Source organism: Notothenia coriiceps, unplaced genomic scaffold (genome assembly GCF_000735185.1).
Source record: "Notothenia coriiceps isolate Sejong01 unplaced genomic scaffold, NC01 NC01_scaffold00000339, whole genome shotgun sequence".
NCBI lineage: Eukaryota > Metazoa > Chordata > Actinopteri > Perciformes > Nototheniidae > Notothenia > Notothenia coriiceps.
The window spans coordinates 914151-941424 of record NW_011333040.1 but is presented as its reverse complement, the minus strand read 5'-3'; the positions used below and the strand labels follow the sequence as shown (position 1 = coordinate 941424).

The 27274-nt window shown below is 41.5% G+C and overlaps 2 long non-coding RNA genes across 2 annotated transcripts in view; one reads left to right on the top strand and one right to left on the bottom strand.

Moving 5' to 3' along the window:
- Positions 1 to 16320, bottom strand: part of LOC104942031 (uncharacterized) — a 19959-nt gene extending 3639 nt beyond the window's left edge. Inside the window, exons 1-2 of the long non-coding RNA XR_797960.1 lie at positions 16309 to 16320; positions 16047 to 16049 (exon numbers count right to left, since the gene is read on the bottom strand). This is a non-coding gene — a long non-coding RNA (uncharacterized lncRNA). The remainder of the gene's footprint in view (positions 1 to 16046; positions 16050 to 16308) is intronic.
- Positions 2753 to 27274, top strand: part of LOC104942036 (uncharacterized) — a 34486-nt gene continuing 9964 nt past the window's right edge. The window contains exon 1 of the long non-coding RNA XR_797961.1: positions 2753 to 2826. This is a non-coding gene — a long non-coding RNA (uncharacterized lncRNA). The remainder of the gene's footprint in view (positions 2827 to 27274) is intronic.

Sequence of the window (27274 nt, the reverse complement as noted above, 5' to 3'; positions counted from 1 at the left end):
ACACACACACACACACACACACACACACATACATACATACATACATACATACATACATACATACATACATACATACATACATACATACATACATACATACATACATACATACATACGAGCTTGAATGACACAAGCACACTTTTATTTCCATGCAACTCTCTGATTGATCTGGTGTCTTGCCTCTGTTGCATTCACTGAACACGGGAAATTACAGTCCTGCCGTCCTCTCTAGTGTCATGATGAGGTTCACGTAAAGCACGGTTAATGTATTATATTATTGAGGTAGAATTGTCCGGGGCTACAGAAAAAACATTCGAGGCAGGCCAAAATATTATTTTACCAACAATGTGGAATTTATTGGCTACATATTACACAGATTATGCACAGCGGGAGCAGCAATAACCGTCAAATAATAATTCAGACAGAGGAAGCTCTGCACCCCCTGCCTGCCGCTAGGGGGTGCTGCAGCGCCCTCAGCACCCCCCTTCCCGCGCCCATGAGTATCTGTCCCTCTCCTGATTGTTTGATGCACTGCATAGGGAACATCTAACATAGAAACAGTCAAATATACTGTACATGAAACACTTAACGGGTGTTGCCAACCAAAAATATTAGGGATGCTCCGATCGGGTATTTTGGGGCCGGAATCAGTATCGGCCGATACCAATCGCCGTTCCGATCGGGTGGGTGGGGGTTATGGGGATCTTCCATTTAAAGTGATGTTTAAAACTCAGTTAATGGGGCTTATTTTTATATTGCTTCAGTTTATAATCGTAACGGATCGAAAAGTTCAGATACATTTTTCAATACATGATGCGCTTCCACAAACAACAACCAACATAATTATTACATTCAAATGAAGTACATTATTCAAGTTTACATTAACTTTGGATAATAACACGGGAGAAATGAGCGGAAGCGCTCTCTTTTCCTCTCTCCCTCTCTCTCTCTCTCCTGACAGCCCGTCAGTATCGTCTCATGCAGCTCACTGATCCAGTAATGAGTGACCCGACAGTGAAGACTATTATAACTAGTTTAGCTTGTTCCAGAGGTAGATAAAATAGCTAAGTGGTCTAACTCTTAGTGTGTGTGTTGCTCACACTAAGTTACAGTAGATGAACAGTTAATGACACCTGGCTACAGACTGGCCATTAAAGGCTGCTGTACAAAACAATAACCCTGGGTGATTCAAGGAATGCTTTAGCAAATGGTGAACTTGAACATCTTCTGACAGCATGTAAGCATTTCCTCATCACCTACATGTATAATGGACAGGCAGCTTACTCTTTTTTTCTTCTTTTTTCTTCACATTTAGTAAATGTTTGCCTCTGATTTAAGAGTAGTTTAGGATGAGGATTATCAGCAAATAAAATCAGCTGCTTCTAAACCTAGAATTCAGACGGTTTCCTAAGAATACTCAGAGCCATGGACCCCTTATGCAGTAAAATATCAGTAATACAGAGGTACACACACTACAGTAGATACACACCAGCTTGGACAGCTGACATAAGTTGCTTTAAAGAGTTGCCTGCGTTAACAAATGGCAAAAACACCAATGGACCACAGGAGAAATAAACCAAGGTCGGTACTGCTAGAATCCACTTCAAGACACTGGTACTTGCATACCATGCTGCGAATGGATCTGGTCCTTCCTACATCCAGGACATGGTTAAACCATACACCCCAGCGCGTGCACTCTGCTCTGCATCAGCCAAACGGCTCGCTGCACCCGCACTGCGAGGGCGACCCAAGTTCCCATCAGCAAAAACACGTGGGTTTGCTATCCTGGCTCCAAAATGGTGGAATGAGCTCCCCATTGAAATCAGGACAGCAGATAGCTTGCACATCTTCCGGCGCAGACTGAAAACTCATCTATTTCGTCTCCACTTCGAGCGATAGAATTACTAACAAAGCACTTATATACTAATGAAGGACTGGCTTATCTAAAGCCAGTTGAGTAGCACTTGAAATGTTTGGCTCTATGAAACCTGATGTACTTATATGATTCTGTTTTCTTCAAGGTTGTATCTTCCTGGTCGAATGTACTTATTGTAACTCGCTTTGGATAAAAGCGTCAGCTAAATGCAATGTAATGTAATGTAATGGTATTCTCAAAAAAGTTAAGCTGCCAAACTTACATTAGCCACTCCTGATCAGAGGTGTGTAAATCCAAGATATAAATATGTTTATATCGTTTCCTTCAAATGTTCCCATATGTCATGCACTTTTGGGGCAGTTTGCCCCTGCCAATCGTACAGTTTTTATGCACTGAATACATTTGCTACAGCCTCCTGGTAGAGGGGGAGGGGGGGGCATGCTTTCCCTGGGAAGCAGTGTGGAAACTGTCTGTATGAAACAAAAGAACAAGGCTGTCTGCAGTGGCAGCAGCATCAGTGCATTTTTCAGTTTAAGTGTTTATTGGAGTAGTTTTTTTTCTCCTATACTTCCTAAAGATCACTTGACAAATGCTGCTAGAGTACACAGCTCTACTGTATCATATAACTCAAACTGCTGCTGCTGCTTCTGAGAATGTGAAAGAGCAAAACCAACATTTGTCAAAGCTCTCAGGATAGTAAGTAAGAGTAAGCTATCAGGCTATACTTTGAATCAATGGACATACATTTGACAAAGTAGAGATTATTTACATGAAAATTGAACTGTTTCACTTGAATATTATTATCAAAGCAATAACCTAAATGAATAGTCCTCGAACATAATTGTAATCACCATTCTTCCCTCTCTTTATCCCAGGCTCCAACCAGCCACCACGCTTCCTGAACTACTTCTTCTCGACCTACCTACTCATCTATGAAGATACGCCAGTCGGTGAGTCTCTATGGAGTGCCAGCATGTTGTATTTGCTGCACCTACCTTGTGTTCAAGGAAGTAAAGTAAAGCTGTCTTTGTGGATTGCTTTGTTTACTGCACAGAAATGGTCTGTCCTTGTATCCCTCTTGAATATAAACTGAGAAAGTGAAAACAACAAGGAAACAGAGATTTCATAAAAAAACACAGTGATGTGTGTGTGTGTGTGTGTGTGTGTGTGTGTGTGTGTGTGTGTGTGTGTGTGTGTGTGTGTGTGTGTGTGTGTGTGTGTGTGTGTGTGTGTGTGTGTGTGTGTGTGTGTGTTGTGTTTGAGAGAGGGTGTGTGTGTGTGTGTGTGTGTGTGTGTGTGTGTGTGTGTGTGTGTGTGTGTGTGTGTGTGTGTGTGTGTGTGTGTGGTCTGTCTATGTGATGAGAGTCTGGTCATCTGAGTGAATTCTTTATAAATATACAGCTGGAACAAAAGAAACCTGGGATGTTTTCAATCCTTCATTTACCGTTTTTGATGTCTTGCTGCAAGAGTTTCTCATCTATGTCATCATAGAATTTTACATCTATTACTTTCATAAACTTGCTTACAGGTCATGTCGCACTGCTGTTGGGGTTACAATAGGAACACAGTTGTAGTAGATTCCCCCTGGATCTATTATACCCCCTTGGTGTTTATTTATTTTTGTCATTTTTGTTGGTTGCCGTGATTGACAAGGCAATTTGAAGATGTCTGGCTTTTCATCATCTCTCAGGTTGTCAGTGGCTTGGAATTAAAATCCTTTATATTGGATTGATTTTTCTCGAAGTTTGTTTTTTTATCACATGACCTTTTACACTCAGCCGGTCTGTCAGAACTGTGAGTCTGAGTCATGGAGTTTATCCCTGTCTACACCCTCAGAGTTGCTTGGCTCAGGCACAGACAACCTATTATGGCTTTTTCAAAAATGTTCCGGGTTCACGAAAGTTTAAATACACTGCCAAGCCTCAATCATTGACACTATCCCAGTCACAACCACCTTCAGCTTCACACCATCATCATCATCATCTTAGCTGTGTGTTTTGTACTGCAGCCAGAAGAGGTTACAGCCTCCCACTGAGCCTTCATCATCGCCATGGCACCATTGCCCTCATAGTTGCCTAGTTTGACATGTTGTCCAACGGTACTAAACAGCCCCTGGCAGAAGGCCATCTCTTTATCTAGTCAGCTTGAGTTCCAACCATCAAATGACATGCATGTGTTGGTGGGTGGCGTTGCTAATTTCCCTAACCACTCTGTCCAGGTTGCCCTCTGGCTATGAATCTTTGTGTCCTCTCCTCAGGCAGCTGGGCTTCAGTCCAGAAATGCCTTCCACTGGCCCAGAGAGCTGTCAGTCATGTCCTTACTCAGCATCTGATGGCTTTTTCAGTGGTGCGATTATGAGGGTGGCTGAGTGATCGGACCGTAACAATTTGTCAAAATTATTGTTTATTAGCTCAGCAGATGTCCCCGTCCGGGAGGCTCTCTGATCCACAGAGACACTCGATCGAGCCGCAATGTTTGCGTGTGTGTTCTGTGAGTAGAGGATGTGACATGATAGTGAATAGCTTTAGATTCTTTCCACTACAAACACCCACATGTTTCTTCACAAAAACTTCAAGATTACTTATCCTCCATCATGCTGGATTAATAGAGTAACCCGGCAGCAATTTCAATGCTGATACCGCTTTTACCCTTGATTTGAATAAACTGTAGATTGAAAATACCTATTTTCTCATCTCAAGGTTCAGTGCAAGGATTGTGCAAAGAATAAAGAATTGGTAAATTGTGCTTTCAGGGCACAATGGGGGCGGTTTAATCATATTCAAAAACGACATGCATTCCTCTATACTTCATTAGACCATTATGGTACCACACATTTGATGAACATAAATGAGCACCTGCCAAACGGCATGACTCGAGAGCCCAGTGATCAGGTTTCCACAGCCACTCTGATTGGTCAGGATCAGTTGCCGTGGAAGTTGTTTGGCTTAGTCTTGGCTATGATGTAACGGTGCAGGGTTCATGTGAGCAGGTTGTGTGAGATGACACCAAGAGCCAGTGTGTGTAAGAAGTAATTGACTGACATGTGCACACAAGGATCTTTCCCCTGGGTTACCTCAGTGTCATTCATTACATATTTCCTAATTAATTGTCTATGGAGAAGTTCAAGACTTTAATTGCTAAGGACGTGGGTGCAAATAAAACTTGGATAGCGGGGAAAGTTTGAGAAAAAATAAGGATTTTATTAAATTAGTTACAGTTAGTCAGTCTTTAGGATGGGTAACAAAAGCCTGACTTAATTAACAGATGACTTAAAAAAAAGAGTTTTAGTGCTCCTTTGACCAAGAGGTTCGTACTTCCTCTCCCAACTGCATGATTTTATAATCATGTTGGCCAGCCTGGAGTCAAGTGCAGGGGAGAGAAGACATTTCTTGTATAAAAGAAAAGTAGCTTGGGTGAAGTATCTCCTGTTAACCCCCCAATGGCTTTCATGAGAATGGCACAGCCCAATTATCATGGTCCATATACTTCCGCGGGTGCTATTCATCAGCTTAGCTTTTCAGCAGGAAGGTAAGTTGAGCGGCATTCACGTGATTTCTTTTTTTTTCTTTGCTCACCGCAGGGTTGGCCATTGCGTTGAAAACAGTCAGTTAAGTTTTGTTTCTATGGTTACCTCCCCTGCTAGCTTGCTCTGCCACACACAGCTGTTATCTGATTGGTTGCGCGTCAAAAGGTCAGTGGTAACGAGGTCAAAGTTGAAATAATGTGAACTTTGACAACAATTGTTGTGCGCTAGCGGTGTTGTAGCGGCACGGCTCTCTCCATCTGTAGAAACAAAATTGCGAAGAGCTGTTTTACTTCCTGTCATGTGAATGCACGTGATTAAAATTGATTATGAGGCATGTTTATTTTTACTTATATTAAGGACTGTCTAAGACCATAGGAACTACATATATTTACTTTGAATATAATTCCCCTTTAGACTAAGAGTCGTAATGCATTTTCATTATTTCTTATCAGAGAGATGAGGGAACATATCCAAACACTATGGATACTTGATCAAAGACTACACCTGCTCTTCTCCCCCAATCATAGACCAGTATGCCGGGTGGGGAACTGAAACGTGTAACGCAATGCGAGAAGTCCCTCACTATGTGTGAACTCACACCTCTGACACTCTTACTGCTATTTTCACCACTCCAGTGCAGCTCTCATCGTCTTTCATGCAGGCAAACACAACATCTAAAGTTGATACACGGATGAGACTAAACCCAAGAGGAATCTTTAATCCCCACTGGTATAAGTGATGCCTGTGATGTGTGATTAGGCTCCATTAGAGTTCTGCTCTACACTGCAGTGAAACCACAAAGCCTCAGATTATTTATTTCAATATGTATAGGACGAGTATATCATGGTGTTCATTCTCTGCATGTATGTGTGTGTCCCTTGAGTTTGAGTATGCATGCATGTATTAATGTTTCCATCATTTAGTGACATGCAGGCGGCAGGATCACTCACTCTTGGGGGAGCAGCTAAACACAGGCACTGATGTTTAAATCCAGTGGCAGATAACAGTGTGTGTGTTGTGTCAGGAAATGGGATGTGTAATTAGACGAAGAGAACACTTTGATTAAACGCTCTCATCTCCTAATCCACTTTGCCCTGATTCGGCAGATTAAGCTCTCTACTGAGTAATTAACTTGTGGAAAGAACACAACATTTGTTCAAAATAAGAAACTTCCACACTCTGCTGGGATGGTTTGTGTTAGTCTTGCAGTTTGTGCCAATCGAGCATAAGGCATCTCTGTCTGATTACATTTAAAAGTTTGGCTTAGTATAACAGTATTAAAACACTTGTTAATTTATACGGCATTGGTGATTGTATTCAATTGTTTTTGCAGAGGAAGTAAGAAGCCCCAGAGAGTAGAACAGGAGAGAAGATTCCGGCATTTCATTACATTCGAAGAAAAAGAGACCCTCAATTATTTTAAAACAACCACTTCATTCATTGTGACTCGTTCACATTCATCGGCACACTTGTATTCCTTGTCGTTCAATAAAAGAACATGACATTTCCAATCAAGAATGACTGCAAAAACAAAACTCATGTTCTACTTCCCTTATATATCACACAGTGGACACATTAGACACCCAGAGCACAGCTTCAGCAAGAGGAGGCATTAGACCTGCCATTTTTAAGCCCAAATAGACACTTTTCTTACAGTATATTTTCCCAGTTTTATATTTTCTGTTCCCTTTTAACTTTAGCAAGGAAGCATTGCTCCAGAGGTTTTATCAATGTTTTATATTTTAGTCCAATGCAGCAAGAATACAGAATTGTAGCTTTATGTTCCAGCATTATAATGCATTTAAAACAATTCAAATACCCAGCTTGCATCTCAGCTTTATCCCTTTTTTTTTTCATTTCACTTGCTCCTCTACTCCCTTTCATTCTTCTGCTGCCACAGTAAATACCTTGCACTTTTAATTAGCTTTGTGGCATTCCTAATTCAATAATAATTAAGGAGCAGGAAGTAGCCCCAAGGAGCAACTTATTAAAGCCTTCCCCTAAACGTGTTGATAATGTCTGTGTACTCTCCCCAGCCAATTCCCCACTGTCAGCTGCCGAGCGCACTCTACATTAACTATGGCTTGTCAACATTCCCTCCTCCGGACACATTCTCTCTTTCGCAGCCTTCTGATTGACTATATTGGCTTTGTTAGCTGCACTCATAAACAAAGCAGTATTTATAACTATTGCCAGCTGTATATTGACGCTGTTGGAGTGTGAATGCTCCTTGATCCCGATTGGACCAAAGCTTTCTAATTTAGAAGCTCTATCTAACATCTGAAGCAGAATTGCCTCCAATGCAGTATAGATATTTTTAGGTTGTAACTCACAGACCTCTCAATTCTCAATGTGTTATATGACAACACATTCTTAAGTTATCCTTTGACTAAATAGGTGACTGATGAAGAAGTGTTCAAATTGCAACCTGTTTAAAGGATAAGTCCAATGCTTTTTACCTGACATTAAGGCTGTAAGAATCTATTTGTCCACCAGTAAGCAGACAGTACTGTTTGTAATGAAATGCTAAAGACTACAGGAAGAATTTGAATGCTCCTGCGAGGCTTAAGCTTTATCCCTGCTCAAGAATCTTTGTGTCTTGATATTGGGAAATCCATATTCGACCGCCTTTGAGTGACACTGGAGATAGGGCTCTGGCTGCTGATCAAATGATTAGAAAGTGTTGCCTGCTCTATGTGCAAATCACTGACTGACCAGCTGATTTACACAGCACCATGGGGCTCTAAGATATTTTCACTAGTGTGGAGCTCTTTGCAGAATGTCCTTTGTGAAAACAACAAACTGACATTTTGAAAATATTGCAGGTGCAAATGAGAACCTGAAGTACTCCAGTTGTGCATCTCGGTGACAAACGGATGAGAGCTTTACCGGGATTGGGAGTGTGTGAATGTCTTCCACTGAGGCTGTGAACACGCTGTTCCTGCAAAAGTACATCCATGCACAGTGAACCGATCCCCTCAAATTAATGTTTAAAAACAATCCAATAAATTGATGCACTCTTAACCTCAAACTGTTACTGAGCAGTATTCAGAGCTTAATGTTCCCACAATTCATAACTGTCTTGTCCACAAGAACAGTTTTAATTGTTGCCAGTAATGCACCTACATACATTAGGAAGTGTTTTTGAAACCAAGATTAAGGGTCCTATCTTACAAATGGTGCCAGAGGCGTTCAACTCTCATGGACCAAAAACAAACATGTAAAGTAAAAATGTACTTTATAAACATGTGCTGTAGTTAAATAGAGTTAAGTAAATGTTATATCTGAACTTAAACTACTTGGCCATTATTTAAAGTTGATGAACATAACACCTGCTCCTCCGATATATATGTAGTAATATACATTAATTACCAATAATCTTTATGTAGCAACAACTACTGTATGTGGCTGATTATTGTGCTTGTTGCCTTGTTCTCATTATGTTGATTTTGTTCCAAAATATGTAATCTGCTTGCATTTCTCCGTAAGAAGTAGTGTAACATATTCTAAATCGGTGTAAACCCCTAATTATAATTTACTTTATCATTCTGAAATTACCTCACTACGCTGTCATCCTGTCTTGCAGATTACTACAAGACATCGGAGAGTATTTTGACAGTCCTTTTACTCTACAGACCAGATGATCTAGAGCAGAAACAGAAGCATTAAAAGAGAAATAAAAAAATAAGGCTAATGCTTAATCGAAAGGGAAATTGTCAGGAGAAGAAGGCGGTGTCAGTTCCTCTGAGAGTAGAATATGTTCTTTGGAGATGTTGGCTGGTATCCATCCGTCTCTTAGCTCTAGATACGTGTGACTGTCTGACTGCTAAAAGGGCAGCGCAGAGGTCTTTTTATGCTCCAGCTTTCGGGCCTCATTTGGACCAAATTGGAATGCGATGTGTGTGTCTCTCCTGCATGGCTGGCAACTGCTGTTGGGTCTGTCACTGTTTATGAGTTGGCGGATGTGCATCAGAGTGAGAGTGGCTGTGCCTCTGTGTGTCTTAGTTTTATAAATCCTATCTAGCAGCTGCAGAAGTGAAGCATTCCTCCCTGTTGGGGTTGGAACCTCCTGATCTCAGCAGGAGATGAGTCCCCAACATGTTCAGGAGATATTCTTAATGACTGGAAGTTTTTCTCCCCACATGAAGCGTCCTCCCTTACCTCCGTTTAGGAAAGGGATACACTTGATCTTCTTACTTCCTGTGACAGCTCTCTGCTATCATTGAGCTGTTGCATTGACTCCCACAGTGGCTTCCCAATAATTCCAGCACACTGCCATCCAAGAGGGACCTCTGTTTTGGTTTAGTCAATCATCCCTTATCTCTCCCCGTGCTGCTTTGCTCCCCCTTCCTCCCCCAGGAAATAATGGGGTCCGCGGTTCAGTGGTGTCTGCAAACACACCATCCATCATGGCACTGTGCTGGCTATATTGTCTGCACTTACCCAGCACGTGATGTGTTAGCGTTATTACGGCTCATGCAAACACTCTGGCCTCTCATTGCAACATTGCTCCTGAGTTTCCACGAATGCTAAGCAGCCCATGCATAATTTTTATTTGAACACTTTTCCCTAACCTTTTTCCCTTGCTTGCTGACTTTTAGTCTTGCTTGTCTGCCTGCACCAAAAAAAACATTTATTTCAACAAAAATGTGTTGCATATTCAGTGTTAAATTCTGTGTGAGTGTAGCAAACAAATTATACTATGCAGTTTTGAGAAATTTTAAAACAAAGCCAACTCGAGTTACTAACAAGACAAACAAAATGTCTATTACTTTTCGTAATTGACATTCACAATGTCTTGATTTGCATTTGATTTATCCTAGTGTCAAATGAATTTAGTTAACTTGCCTAAGGACAAATAAAATATGGAAATGTAACACAGAGACTTAATGGCTTGGATAGATAATTTCACATGGTGCACAGTCAGAGTGGGTTTAAGAAGCCAATGGATAGCTCAAACCTTAATGGGTGAAAAACAAAGAAGGGGTACAGCATTTGGAATGAACCACTGGAGAGGCCCATGTCTGGGTCCATGGTACATGTTGGAGCATGAAGTAGATAATTGGAGAACATGTTTATTTTTATATTATACAGGTGTAGTTATGCAATGTTTCCATGTATGATGTTGGTGTGGTGAAAAAAAGCAAAGCATTATCCAACAGCTGACAAAAAGAGCAGCAAAAGTTGTTCAGATGTACTTTTATAGCAACATTTACAGAGTAAGTTGTTTTTGAGACACTTTATACCAAACAGATCTTCCAGATTCCTTCTCAAATAAAAGTAGCAAACCCACATTGTAGAAATGCTCTTGATGGCTTTAGTGTTGCATTAACATAATGGTACTTAGAGTTACTGTTCCTCAATAGTTAAGGATTACTATGGATAACCCTATTATTTATTCTGTCTATGGGTTCTGCCATTTTTCGAGTACTTTTATTCCTTTATAGCTGTGTTTGTTATTTTCTTTCTTTCTGAAGTACTTTGTTATAAGTGCTCTATAAATAAAGATGAACACAAAGTTTATTTTAAGTCTGAAAAACATTCCATATTTTTCTTGAACATTTTCGATTTAGAAGTCTATTCAAGTATATTCAAACAGCCAATCAATACATTTATTCATTCACTCCATAATCCTGACATGCCTACATGTGACCCCAAACCTATTGTTTATGTGAAAAAAGTATATTTTTATTATGATATTTAAGTATACACCATAAAAGTTTTGTAATGATAACTATATTTACAACAATTAATCCAAACTCAAGTTTGCCTGGTCTGTGAACTTGGCAGCTCTATTGGAGACAGTTTGGCTGATTGTCCGTTCAGCACCTGAGCAGCTGAAAGGTGTCGGCTGGGACAGGGATCTGAACGATTGGACACTAAAGTAGCTCTTACGTGTCACTTCTGGTGTGAATTACAGCTGAAAGAAAAGGGGAGGGCACACTGAACCATGACCTCGCAACTTCACACTCGACAGACTGAAGGAGTCAGTTTACTATGTTTTTAGGCGTTTATTTATTGTAGGTCCTTCTTTTAAACACCTGTAGGATATGTTATATTAGTATAAAGTTTAAGTTGCTTGGTCCAACATCTAATGTGAGAAGCATTTCTTCAGAGATGCAATCATAGACACTTAACACTGATCTCTCTGCATCTCCATTCAAAAATCATGAGACTGTGTCTGTGGTGTGGCTTAGGCTCTTCGGGTTTCCTGTGTAATGACCAAACAGAGTGAGAAGAGATAGAAACAACGTAGGGAAGGAAGCGTGTTGAATAGCTTCAGGCTGTGTGTGTGGTATTTCTCTGGGTTGTAAAAGTAAATTGAAATTGTCTGTGGGAACGTGGCAGGACATCAGGTTGAGCAGCGCTGCCGAGGCGCCCAGCTCTGAGCTGACAGCTGTCACTGTGATGGAGGCAGCGGATAGATTACCTGACCAACTGAGGAAAGGCTCACACACACTAGCTCACATTTAGCTAACACTACTTTAGGCTCCAAAATGTTCTTTGACTCAAATAAACTCTCTGAGTGAGAGACACAGAGAGAAATAGAGCATGCTGAATCATCATAGTGAGCAGCACATTTTTTTTGATGGGGTAGTTCTCTTTTTTTTCTTTCATTACCCCAAACTATCAACGTCACCACTGTGTTTAGTTTGTTTACAAGTTTGTGTGTGTGTCTGTGTGCCTAATTGGAACGCCTCTGGTTTACAGTATACCCAGTTTAAACCTATAGCAGGTTGAATAATTAAAGTATTGGAAGGGTGAACCCTTACCAGAGCAGTCCTTATGCATTGTGTACCTGTGTTTAGTGTATTTGTCCCTAACTAGTGATTTTCAAACTCCACAAGACTTATTTACTGGAAATATAAAAAAGCTATTTTTTACTGCAATTTTTCTGTTCTTTCCTCATAATTCATTGTTTTAGTATTTGTTTACTAATGTGTCTAAGTGTGTGAGTGTGTGTATGCACTCCATTCTTCAGTACTGAGAGGTGCATTGCTGGGAGGCGGATCAGCGTCTTGCAGCTGCTTATCTAGCCCAGGTGGGTCACGGCTGATACCTGCCTGAGCCACGCAGAGCAGCTAACCTGGAAATTGATGTTTCACATCAGCGACCACCTCTGCCTGCTCTATTGCAGGGAGGCTGTCGGAGTGAGGGCGGCTTGTGCATATGTGTGTGTGTGTGTGTTGCTTGCATGTGTGTTTGTGTAAATGTATCTGTTTGCTTTTTTGTATCTTTCTCTGTGCCCCTTTGAACACGCATGTGGCAGTTAGTGTCGTGTCTCGAGCAAAAATATGTTGCTGCTTTTTATGTCAGGTCAGGTGTTTCTGTGCATACAAAAAAGAGCAATTTTCCAATTCAAAGGTTAGGAATTAAGAGGAAAAGCTCCTAATATTCAAAAATCTGAATGTTTTAGAAATACAGCACACCACAGAAGATTTGAAGATATTGTTACTGTGGCGTGCATACTGTTCTGATTATGACTTTGAAAATGACTTCCTGCTGAGAGAATAGCCTGTTTAGAGTCCTTTAAACACCATATTCTCACCCCCTGTTGTTGTTGTTGTTGTTAGCAATAGCTTCTCATTTAATCCAAGTTCGATATGTCTAAAGCTCCTTACACACCAAACTGACACCAAAGAACACGTCCCCACGGAACGTCGCCTCACGTCTCCTGCGTCTTGGCCATGTTTCGCACTGGAATTTCAATGTGCTGCAGGTCCCCCTTGAAAAAGAGATCGTTGATCTCAATGGGATTTTCACCTGGTTAAATAAAGGCTACAAACAAACAAACAAACAAACTGGAACACACCGCAAAGACTTCAGCTGACGGCCAAGTTGCACGTACGAACTGCGCATGCGTGAGTGGCAATAACTCTCCTTATCAGCAGGCGGCGGTAGTGTGTATTCGTCATTCAAAAGAGGCAACAACCGGAAGACAGACTGCGTGATACACCGAGAGAAGAAGAACAGACTGCATGATATAAACAAACAACAAATTGCATGTGTGTTCCATTTTCACTCTACAATGAGAAGCTCATGGGGCTTTCCCGAACCTGTGTCAAGAGCTGGAGTTAAATGAAATCTCAGATTTGCCTTCTTAATCATTTGTTTGGGGCCCTCACTTCCGTTTCGCTTCTCATGCACTGATTCGCTAAGCTGAACAGCCAATCAGAGTGATTTATTTAGCCGACGGCCTTTTACCGGCAGCCTACTGGCGGAAGGTGGCGGCACGGCCGAAAAGACACGACGGGGCGGGACACACCAATCTGAGTAGGGCGACAGGACACTCATCGACGGCCAGACATCTATCGACATCTATCGGCGCCGAAAATCGGCTTAGTGTGTAAGGACCTTAAGGAACACCTTACATTTTTTATGAATGGGCCATGTTTGAAAAAGCATTCTTCATTGTGTGATGTTAAGAATATCAAATGTATTATAGTATACAGAGTTATTATTATATTACTAATATATTTATTTTTTCCCTATAACAATTGTTTTTGTATGTGTCCTGTTTTGCAGTGGTGTAAAGTTTATATATTATAATCAAAACATAAAATATATATATTTCTGAAATGGTCCAATCTGAATAAGGCGTACTTTTACTTTTGGTACCTACGTATATTTTGATGCTGACCTATACTTTTTCTTGAATAACATTTGCAATGCAGGACTTTTACTTGCAACAGAGTATTCCTACACTATGGTACTTCTACTTTTACTCAAGTACAAGATCTGAGTACTTATCCCACCTCTACTGTTTTCTATCCACTGACCAACAGAACCCTCCTCTCTCCTGTGATCCCTTCACTCACTTTTCCTCCATTTTTCTTTTCTGCTGCTTAACCTGAAGATCTGCTTAAGAGGCCAGGTGAGAGCCGGAGGCCGAAGACAGCCAAGACGTTACGTAGTGAACGTGGTTATCTTCATTAAGCCAGGCTCTGTTTGTGTGTGTGTGGGAAGGTCTGTTTTTTAGAGGTGTGTGTTGGTAGGTGTGTGAGTCACAGAGACAGAGCCAGAGAGAGAAAAGTAAATTTAGTGACAATAACAGGAATCAATCATTGTGATCATAAAGGGCCTTCTCTGCTGCTGAATGGATGTTGATATCTCTGACTTCCTGCCGAGCACAAACACTGACTGATCTTCTCAGAAAGAGATCAGCAGCACATGTTATCCTCCCGACAATAGAGTTTAAGTAACAGATAAACAGATAAGAGCTTATCTACTTTAGTCTAACCTTGAGTGCAGCGAGAGATAACTCATCTTTGATGCATCACAGGCATTTTAAACATTTAGCTGCACTGTCAACAGATGTAGGGCTTCAACTATGATCATAAATCTGATTATTGTAATTTTCGATAGCGATTGCTTTGTATTTACAGTATCAGAAAATGGCAAAAGATGTTGATTGGTCTTCACTAAGCGCAATATGACATCCTCAGGTGTTTTGTTTGCCCAAAACTCAAAGATTTTCACTTGATTGTCATACACGATTAAAAAAAACACTGTAAATACTCCCATTTAAGATGTTAGAATTAGATATTGTTAACTTTAAAATGTTTTAATAGTAAATTGATTGATTTGACTTTTTTGTTGAAAAGAAAAAAAGTTAGATTTATTTTATTAATAGATTTTTCCTTTTTTTCATAAAATTATTAACTACATTTTGATGCCAGTCATCACAAATTCAACAACAATCTAACACCACATGACGAACCAAGCACAGTTCACCAGTTCTGAAGCCAGCCTGTGGTTGAACTCCGATCTGAGACCCCTCCCCAGAACATCCCCCCGCCCCCTCCCAGTTACTGAGCTTTTTGTTCTGCAATTCATGTTTTCATTAGAAAACTGGGCGCAACCGAGTCAACGTGGGAAGGATAAGAGAGCAGGAGAGCGTGCAGGGCAAAGAGGGAGAGGGGGAGAGAGGGTGAGGAGAAATATTTTGCTTTCAGTCTGAATCAGAGCAGATTCTTCTGTCTTTTGTGTTTTATCTCTTAAACACGCTACACTCTTCAGCTGCTCGCCAGGATTCATCATGACCGGCTTCTTCACTTCCTCGGTTGGCCTCATCTTCATTCTGATTGGCTACGCTGCTGCAGGTAAGAGAAGTAGCTGGGTGTTGAAAGGAGGGAGGGGACAAAGGTCAGACAGCTGGGAACTGAGTGGGTCAGCTGTGATGAAGGTGTGCTGATTGACTATAAAGATGACTTATGTTGTGCAGTTAAAATGTATTATGGTGCCAGTCATGCCTTGTACATACATTATGTCTTTGTTGCAACACATCTGATCTATTGTGTGTAGAGAAACACTGGACACCATGGGAGTTAATGTCCATACGTACGTGTGTGTGTGTGTGTGTGTGTGTGTGTGTGTGTGTGTGTGTGTGTGTGTGTGTGTGTGTGTGTGTGTGTGTGTGTGTGTGTGTGTTTTCAGCACATCTGCTTCTAATTTCAAAGTCTGTCGACATAGTTTGAAAACAGTCACTCTTCGTGTTCTTCTGCCTGCTCCTAACCAGAGTGTTTACCAGTATTACTAAAGTCCAACGGAAAATCACAGAAATGTGAGTCAATCCTCGAGAGCCAAATCTGCGAGGGACAGCCTCAAGTGTGAATTACTCTGACTGCATACTGCAGGAATGACCAACTGCAGGAGGCAAAGTGAACACTCACACACACACACACACACACACACACACACACACACACACACACACACTGAAAAACACATTTGCTTCCAACCACACAGACACAAGCATTTAATCTAATTTAAATATAGTTATGGAGAAAGATAGAAGCAGTAGTTGTTTAACGCCTTTTTTAGGCCACCTCCCTGCAAAAATATAGTCTTGGATATGTAAGTCAGAAACAATTAACCCGCAATGGAAAGAAAATGAGAAATGCACCCTAGATATGGCCTCATATTTCTGAGGAAATAAGTGCGCATTGGAAACATTGTGTTGTTTGTAAGTGGTTGGCTACAGATGAGGTCGCAGCCCTTTAGCAGGTGAGATATCTGGGTTGAAATGTTAAACACTGGAAATGTCAGTTGACGTTTAAGCACTGAAAGCCATTGAAAAACATCTATTTGTGTCAGTGTGTCTCTCAACCAAACTTGATACTGTTAACCAACCTGAGTTATTACTTTAGAAGAATACATTTCTTAAATCTACATTTGAAAAAGATGCTCTCGCCAGACTTACGCCCGAGCTTCCAGAACCCTGGGGAAACTATTTTCATTGTGTAACCTGATGGGTTTAGATGGTGTATTGCTGCTGTGATTATATTTTACAAAAGTTTGAAATGAATTGTTGAAATATTTTGTGAAAAAAATGATTATGGTTCATTTAGTTGTTTGAACAAAAGTGCAAATTTGCAATAGGTGCAACTACAGACATGCACACATTCACATACACAGAGTCACACAAACAATTGTGGACTTGGCTGAGCTCCCTCTTTCCTGCAGAGAGAGCACATGCACTATTTCACACACACACACACACACACACACACACACACACACACACACACACACGGTCATTCTCCTCTATCCCTGGGTGGAGTTTGTCAGTGGGTTCATCATATCTGTTTGCTTTTCCGGTGCTGTAATTCCTAATAGTGTGAAGGGTTTCGTGTGTGATTCCACAACCTCCTGGAATACTTCTGGCAGGGGGGAATGGTTCATATAAGCTGGACAAAAGGCAAAAGCCAACACAAACATTCTTGGAAGTTTGGAAACTCAGATTTATAATAAAACCTCACATCTGCTTCTTGCATCCAGCACAGACACTTTTTCCTTCTCAAAACAGCATTCATCAGGAACATCAACATGTATACTCTCTGTTGCAGCTTTCCACATCAACACACACTGACACTCAAACTGAGGCACATTGTGCTGATGTGTTATCTAGCAGCACATTCCGCTACAGCTGAAAAATGTGGTCGTTTTGAAATGCAACAACAGGAAACCAACACTTTAATGACTTCTAACTCCACATGCTTTGTATTAAATCTCTTATGGCGCACTACAGCACGGAGCGCGGTTTAAGCGTGCCGTGCCCGGCCCGTTTTTTTTGCGTTTCCACTAGGCATAGTTCCGGCTAGCGGGTACTTTTTCACAGTTTTTCTGGCTCTCCAAAATTGAGGTTCTTTAGTATGCTAAACTAGTGAGAGAATCGCTGGCAACTACAACAAAATGAACATATTTTACCGTGATATAATTGTAATACACTTTTCAAAATGATGCCGAAGTAACAACATACAGATACCGGTTAGTAAAAACCATGAATTAATGCTTGACAAGTCTGCAGACAGACGGCAGGTAAAAAACCTTTTAAAATGTGTGATCTTCTTATTATAGACACATGCATTTCCAAACATTTGGTCTACCTACGCTGTAAAATGTATTATCTCTTCGATTTACACACGGCATCTATTGCACGTCTGTCCGTCCTGGGAGAGGGATCTCTCCTCTGTTTCTCTCCCTGATGTTTTCTCCCATTTCCCCTTTAAACTGTGGGTTTTTCTCCAGAGGTTTTTCATTGTACGATGTGAGGGTCTAAGGACAGGGGGTGTCGTTTTCTCATACTGATATTCTGCACAAACTGTGCTGTTGTATTTGCTGTAAAGTGTCTTTACTGTAGGGTATTTTTATTATATGTACAGCACTTTGGCTCGACCAAAAATTGTTTAAAAATGTGCTATATAAATATAATGCAATATAGGCTATATGCTCCGACCGTCCACACTCACAACGGCCTATATACAGACATAAATAAACCAGCGACTGTATTCACCATGACACAGACAGTCAGTGGTTAGTACTTGTTTAACTTTTGTCTAGTTTCTGAACAGATATGAAGAGCTTGAGTGCAAACAGCTAGCGGCTGATATTGTTTTTTCTGGGGTGCTCACAGGCGCTCATTAAAGATGATGTCACGGCTCCGCCTACACTGCGTTACTATAGTTACTGCCCCAGCTCCTAAACTGTAATGGAAGTGCAGCATTAAAGTGAGCCGGGCCTAATAAGGCCTAACCAAACCGAGCGAGGCCGAGCGAGGCCTGCGGTGGAAATGCGCCATTAGAACACGCTGGAAGGAGTTTTTAAGACTCCTTTCCAAGACTAAAACGGTTCTGAATCAAATTAAAATAATACATTCTAAATGAGGGTATAACATATTAGTATCTCTGTCTTATTTGAACGTGGAAAATTATGAAACTGTTACCTTGAGGTACTCTGGGGACGGGCTGAGGTTATTATAACTTATGTGAAACAATGTTGGATAAGATTGTATTTTCACGAGCCATTCGTTACCTTCTAAACCAATGGACATTGAAGAACTATAACACAGTAGTACGTAAATCAATCTTTACTGATTTATTTATTGTTTGTCATGGCATGTCATAACTCCACAAAAGATTAGTAAAAATACGCGCAAAGGTGACTGTCGGCCTCCGAGCGAAATTCCACGGCTCGGACGCCCCGGGCTAAAACAACGCGAGGTGAATGGATCAAAACCGGCCCGATGAAAAGTGAAAAAAGACCGGCTGATTTAGCACCAAGATAGCTCCGGTGTTTGTCCGACTCGCCGACTCATACGATTTGATCTCTCTCTTAGCGCAGTTCCCCGATGTTATGTTGTTCTACTTGTATAAACTGCAACTAAATTACATATGTCAAAGTTTTACTACGGCTTCAATTGTGATATGACTATGCCAACATTTGTTTGTACCGAATACGACTGTTCAGACGTCTGTCATGCGTCCATTTTTTGAAATTTTACACACTGAGAAAAATAATATCTGTGTACGTAAGGTTTGTAAACAGTATGGAATGCGAGCATTTTACATAAGATAGAGAAGCTAATGTGTGCGAAAAATAACGTGCAGAGGCAGGACCCTCTCCCTAGAAGGAAAAAGAGAGGGACTACAAAAGGAGGGTAAGGGAAAGTTGACACCCAAAGAGTCTCAAAAAGTGGAAATGTACCTCCCAATTCCTTGTCCCACAGCAAATAGAGTATGACTATAAGACGGTTTGACACGACAACATAAACGACATTTCACAGAAATGACATCCATAAAATAATAATATACATGTCGTGAAAGACCGAGCTGGTTTTTCAAACAAATTTTTACACGATATATTATAGTTACGTTATCACCGATATACGAGGCTGGCAGGGTGAGTGTTGCGGAATATATGGTCTGTATTATTTGGTCGCTGACATAAAGTGGTAGCTGTGTCTGCTAGTCTACCATCCATGAACAAATAAAACAGATCAAAAGACTTGTCTATATTCTCGAACTCTACGTTTGTCGATGCCGACTATAAAAAAAAAGCCCCACGAGGTGTCCGCGAGGTAAATTCACTACAGTGCCGGGCGGATGTGACGAATGATATCAATGACGGGGCGTAGGATTTGAATCCTACTTACGTCGTAATTTCACTCGGCCTGGATTATTCCGGATTGGTTTGGCTCGCTCGGCTCGTCTCAGGAGCCACCTTTTACGGGTAATCTTGTGCGACCTTCCTCAAAATTCTGAGGAAAGGTTCTGATTTGCAAGACTTAGTTAATTTTATGTCATGTGAAGATTTACTCCATATTTTCATAATCATGAGAAGAATAAACTCCCTTTTAATTACTTGACAAGGGAACTCATGAGACCCTGCCCGACTCCTGCGTATCCCCGGGAGCCCATGACGTGGTTAGCGAGTAGACGGTAGTCTGCGTGTGGTGTGTTGTGTGTGTGTGTGTGGTGGTTGGTGTGTGTGTTGTGTGTGTGTGGTTGTGTGTGTGTTGTGTGTGTGTAGTGTGTGTGTTGTGGTTGTGTGTTGTGTGTGTGTGTGTGTGTGTGTTGTTGTGTGTGTGTGTGTGGTGTGTTAATAGTTGGTAGGATCGGTGGTGTTGTTTCACTGATTTTTCTGACTACCGACAATGTCACACATGGACCTCTTTCCGGTAACTCGACCCAAAACGAGAACAGAGTCCTTGAAGACCAGCTACTAAACTTCCCTTCAATGACTCCCCTCCCCTCGACCTCAAAGAAGTTACTACGTGTTGTGACTCTCTGCTGTTGTGTATCTGTTAGCAAGCTAAATTTAATCTCCTAATCAAAACAAGATTACTGGTTACCCAAAAAGTATCATATTGACTTCCGCGTAAAGTTTTTTACCTTGTAAATACTCATCGAAGTCCAATATATCAATTTGGTACCAGTAATTTTTTTATTAGAGATAATTTAGGCTTAAACAGACAGCAAACAGACAAAGGAGTCACCAAAGGGAGTAACTCTGCTTGAGGTCGAGGGCGAAGGGAGTCATTTGAAGCGAAGTTCCAGGGAGCTGGTCTTCAAGAACCCTGTTCTCGTCTTTGGGTCAGAGTTTACGGAAAGATGGTCATGTGTGACTGTCGGTAGTAATAAAATCATGAAACAACAAAACCCACGAATCCTACCAACATTAACACACACACACACAACACACACACACACACACAAACAACACAACACACAACACAGCCACCACCCACACACACACACACACACACACACACACACACACACACACACACACAACACACACACACCACAACACACACACACACACCACATCGCAGCGACCGTCTTACTCGTACACGGTCAGGCTCCGAGAGNNNNTTGGCCTCCGTCATAGTGTTGTTGCACAAAGATAAATGTTATTATGTGAGAAGTAATATCGTACAAACTGTGTCTTCACTTCCAGCAGAATAGTATTCACTTGCTTTAGTGCTACATTACTGTTAAGTTAGACCCTCCAGAAAAACGCGGGCTAAATTCCTTGATTATGAGATTAAACATGCGGGGTTTTTATGTGATTTTCTGCGGTGAAATTGCGGGAAGTTACGAAATATGCGGGGGAAAAGAATAACAATTTTTTTAAATATTGGGCTGTCTTATTTATTCTCTCTCACACACAACCTGCCACTAACGTTAAACCCCTTTACTATTCAATTAAACACATTCAATGTTTATTTATTGTAAAAGCAATTGGGCTATTTTAATCTCTCTCTCTCTCACACACACACGCACGCACGCACACAGACACAGACACAGACACAGACACAGACACACACATACACACACACACACACTTCTCCGCCTCATTCTGTTTTCATTTACTCGTTCGTTATCTGACCAGCTTCAATCTTGTAGGCTACTCACTTCGTTTCTTGTAGCCCTCGAAAGGGTTTTGGAGGTTGATCCCTCGGTGAACGGGAGTTGAATGGCTTTCTTGTCCGCAGCAGCAGAAAGCATTTTCGAATGTTTGAATGAATCAAAGTGGGTCGCCACCGTCGATTTTCTCTTATGCTGCAACACACAGTTGCACGGGGTGCAGAAGTTTCCCCCCACTTTTTGCCCGGTCTTTAGTAGAAATGTTCGTTGGTAAATGAGCTCTATACAGTGTTGTTTACATTCTGTGATGCGAGAGCTGATGACGTCACGTCAAGACGAGTTAACTTTTTTTTCTTCTCAACTTTGTGTGGAAAAATGCGGGGATTATGCGGCCTTTTGATAAATATGCGGCTTTTTAAAAATCTGCGCCATTTGGCTGATTATGCAGTAAATTCTGCGATCGCAGAATCGCGTTTTTCTGGAGGGTCTATATAACTAGCCTTTTGAGCATGGATACATTCGTTGTCAATTTAGAGTTTGCACTTACTATCTTTTGATATGGAAATATGTGCCAGGAACACTGATAGGCCCAGAAGGCATAATTCTCTGTGTGAGTTGTGTGTATATTCACATGTGTTTATGCCCACACTAGTGGGATAGAGAGAGCACGGTATAATTGAACTCTACTCTCTTATCTCACAGCCGAGAAGGTGTTTGACATTTAACAGGCCTTCTTAGAAGCGCAGATCTTCTTTTTTTTTAAGCAGACATCTTGTCGGTCGTCTTCTCATCCTCTCTTTTTCTCTACCGCGCACACATTCTTGTTGTTTGTCTCTTTCTCTCTTCTATTTGTTTCTCTGTGTGGTATTTTGTCTCCACTGAGAAGCTCCACTTGATAACAAATCCAAGGCTTTTCTGCTGTCAGACATTGTGCCTATGAGAAACGATGTTTTCCTGGCTACATATTTTCCACAGATTCTTGCAATAACATTCTCACACACTCACACAATTATCATGCAAAACACCTTGCTGCTTGTATAATGCCTGGACCACTTATTTCCCACCCAAACCTGTCATGGCTGTCTGGCGATGGTGATGAGAATGCAGCATGTTGTGTGCTTAAAGAGCTGCGTTTTGGTGGGTGGAGGGAGAGTTTGTGCAGGACAATGCAAAAAAGATGGGGGGAGGAACTGATCAACCAGAGCAGCTGTAATAGCTCAGCTATTCCACTCACCTCTCCTGTCTTTTTATTCTCCCCCTGCCACTATGTCCCTCTCTCCAGATTGACCAAGGAGGTCAATTGCCAATTTTCCAGTGCCAATGTCTTTGTCAGGAAACAATATTAATTTTGGCTAATTAGGACCCACAGCTAATGAGCGCTTCAGATAATGAGTTCATTTATAATCCATAAAACAAGTGTGGCGTGTTACGGGATGAAAAAAAGCTGTAATGGGAGAAGCTGGACATCAGGTTTAGGCAGAGGCGTAACAAACAATCTGGACACACACACACACACACACACACACACACACACACACACACACACACACACACCATCCACTTTAACTCAGTCCCCCTTTCTCTCTTTTTGTCTCACACACACTTCAGACCCTGGCATGTCTGCATTGCAGTCCTCTGCTGGTCATCTTGAGCACATTATCAGCCAAGCTTTTTGGACAGTGACCGCCCTGCCTGTCCTGTCTTTCTTTCCCTTTGTTTCTCACCTTATACCGCTGCAACTCATTCATCTTGCCCATTGGAAATAGTGGATCACTCCTGAGATCTGAAACGTGTATATGCAAATGTAAGGGAAGGAAATGGGATAATGAATTGAAAGAGGGACAGAGTAAGGGCAGGAGAATTGAAAGAAAGGTGGAAAAGACGACAGGACTATAGCAGGAAAAGGTTAAAGGAGTGAGTGAGAAAAGGACGGATGCAAGGAAAGAAGCAGGATGATCTGGAAGGGCGCTGGCAGAAACTGTGGAAGTGATGCACACATGAAGAGATGGGAATAGATATTGGCAGAGGGGGAAATGAGGGTGAGAGGGGCTTCGCAGCAGATGGACATAAGAGAGCGAGAGAGCGATGAGGAAGATGGGAATGCAACAGTGACTCTGCCCATATAGATAAAGTCCAGCTGGCCTTGGCCTGGCCTGGCCAGTCGCTCAGATACACTGAGATGAGCTGCACCAGACCAGGATCAGACATGCTAGTGAGGCGTCTGGAGCACAGTGCAATTTTACAACTGTTGCCCAATATGGACTGGGACTGAGAAAACCCTATCAGAGATATCATCCAGTGGAGATCGCCAAGCCTGCATGCCACCACGAAGTCATCTATAAAAAAGTAGAGGCGATATTTGTCTAGTAGTGGATCTGAAGACACCACACCTTAGGTGGCAAGTCAGTTTTGATTCAAATTCTGAATGTCATTTGAGGAACATTTCAACATTCCTTTCAACAATTTTCCACAGTATATTGTAATAGATTGTACCAACAATGTTGTGTTGTATGAGCAGTTTGTGTGCTGGTTTAAGGCGGCAGCATCTGCTTCTTGAGAACTGCCATGCTTCATCACAGGTTTTTTCCTGTCAATTCAAATAAATCCAAGCTGGCCAGTGTTTTGTTTGTGTTTGTCACTTGCCGAAAAAGCAGAGATAAGAAATACACCTGACTATACTGCCGCGGGAACAAAGCACTGCTAAAGAACAATGACAAACTTTTTTCTATGTAAGCATAATGCACATTTAGCACAGCCTATTCTTGCTAGGGACGGTGATTTGTTTAAGAAGCTTTTTTCAATATTGGATGAAATTCTCTTTTTCTTTTAACACCCCCATGGCAAACCATAGATCAAATGCTCTGACCAAAATAAAATCAGGTATACAGTATGTGGATGTACAATCACCTCATTTGGATCACATGAAGTGAGTGGATCATTTCAAAATCTCTTGCAAGTTTTGCTTTAACAGTGATAACTATATGTGAAGTCATGATCTCTTGGAGACAATTCTTGGCAGGACTTGGGGCTGGACAAGACATCTCATGCTGGTCAGGGTGTTTGTAAAACTCAATGCATGCTCCACTTTTTGATAGGGACTGCACTGGACACTTTGTCATGTTTGTATTGTTTTTAACATTTCTGTTTTATCTCAGCAAATACAAAGAGAAAAGAAAGTCTGCTTCAAGCAATTTTTCATCACACTAGAATCTAAGAAGGTTTCAAAATAACAAAAGAGAGAGACAATAAGAGGTTTCACTTACTCTAGCAGACACATTTATTATTTCCATGTTTTGTTCTTCTTTTGCATCCATAGTTCACTGTTCTTCAAATGCAAAATGTTTATTTCTTTTTTCTCTTATTCCTGTTTTATTGTACTGACTAGTCGGCTCATAGTTTTATTGATGTAATAAAAATGTACAAGCAATGAAATTGCCCAGTAGCTATAATCCTTGGCTATTAAATTGAACCTTTGAATCTGCTGTCTTGTGTTCAGTGAGGGTGATAAATATGGTCTGATTGGTAGCTGTAGTATTATCACTAGAAATGAAGTATGTCGTACATACAGCCTTTTTAATTTATAAGCAGTGTTTTATGAATTTTCAAAGAACATATTTTGAGAGCTTTGTGGGAGTGTTTACTGAGTTTGATGTAACCCCACTTGTAGTTGGTCTGAGTAAAATGTACCAAAGTTGGTGAGAGTTACAGCTGACAGTTAAAATGTCTTTCTTGTCCAAAAGAGGGACACCACTGCTGATTCTCCAATTCACATGTTTGTTACAGCTATGTTTGTCAAGAGAAGGAGCCTTTGTTTTTCTGAGGCAATATTTTCATCTCTCCCTTACAACGACAGCCAGGGCTGGAGGTCATCTCTGAGTTGCCACAGCCTCATTCTTGACCTCAGCGCCTGCCATTCTCCAACATCCCCATCTCCATCCGCAGGGCCGACAGAAACAACATCAGCCCTTTATTTCAGAAACACTCGGGCCAAGCGATAAACATGTAAACTGGAGAGAAAAGGGGGAAAGGCCAAAAGAGAGAGGCTTCTGTTTCCGCTTAAGTGTGTGTGTGGGTTTGTGTGTGTTGCCTCACAATGAAGGTGGATGTTCCATTACCCGACCATGATTTAGCTTACTCTCAGGTAATAGTCAGCCCTGTGAGGTCAGCGCAGGGCCAGTGCTGGAGAGAGGGGGTGTAGGGAGGGTGAACCAGAGAGGCAAATAATAGAATAACAATGGGATTAAAAATGGAGGTAGGCAGCGAAACACGTTGAAAAGAGCAAGACAGAAAGAGAAGGAAAGAATTGGGCAGGCATTTCAAAGTGCCAGCCTTGACGGACGTTTTGGCATGTTGGCAGGATTGGTGCGGTTTGGGGTGGATGCATGCGTGTTTGCGGCGGGCGTTTGCCTTTGTGACAGGCCAGCCAGGCTCAGCCGTCACTCCTGAAGCCTCAGAAGCACACAGCCACCTGTCCACTCCTATCAGCGCTGCCTGTGTCCCTCTGTCTGGCTTCCACAAGCAGGACGGAGCGTGACGAGTGGATGGCAAACGCCACAGAGAGAGAGGGCGGGAGGAACAGCAATGCAGTGATAGGACGGAATCGAAGATTTGCAAAGAGCAAAGAGCATTCCTGCGTGATCGGAGAGTGAGCGCGGCTGCGTATGAATGTGCAGTGACAGGTCTTCACCTCACCAAAGCGTAGGATGACTGTCCACTAATGTCCCTCACTGTCCTCTGACTTTCGCAATGTGATTGGTTAGTCACAGCCTTGTCAGTAAGTGTTTTCATCATTTCACCATTTGGCTGTATTAGAAAGCTATTCCTAGGCCACACATGCAATCATACACATCTTCCTCCTCAGTTCCCTTTGGACTGTCCTAAACTGTGCTCATAGTATGTGCTGCAAAAGAATGATCCATATGTGTGGACAGCAGAGTGAATCCAAATGTACCATGTTGTCAGTGCTGCAAGACTAACATTTATTGGGAAAAATGTTCTCCTTCTATACTCACTTTCATACTTTCCCATTAAACTATACTTTTTTCTAAGTTATTCAATGGTAGTTTCTGACCAATTCATAATTGTGACGTCTGATAGGAAACGTTGAGTGTCTCCTCCTTCCTAGGAGAACAAATTAAGATGGACTTAAATGTTGTAACCCCCGAAAATCTGTTACATTACACACATTGGTCAAAACGCACACATGAACACACGCTTCAGATCAGGGGTGTCAGAACGAAGTGGCGCCAGGGAGCAGTTTGGTATTCGGTGACTTGCTCAATGACAAGCCAGTAGCTGTAAGTTAACAGTCCACACTCTGTATTTGGTTCGATCGGGACTTGAACCAGCAACCCTTCTGTTCCCAAGCCAAGTCCCTACGGACTGAGCTACTGCTGCCCCGAAAGTCTTGGTTTTTGTATATTTCTTCACAAGCTAAAAGGACAGTGAGGTCTTTTATTTTTCTTCAAAAAGGTTTTGTTTTTAATATCTCGTTCCTTATGGCTTTGTAAATATATAACCATGAGCTGTAGGGTCGTTTCTATTGAAGACAGCCATGCACAAGTAGAGTATTCTACAGTGAGCTCAGTGAGCTCACAAACAAGTTACTTGCTTTTCTTCATAAATTAAAATCTATGCCACATTACATCTAAGTGTGTGCCTGTTTTTGCCTTCATGTATCACATTGTTTAAACTTACAAATGTGTGGCTGGTCTTTGTGGG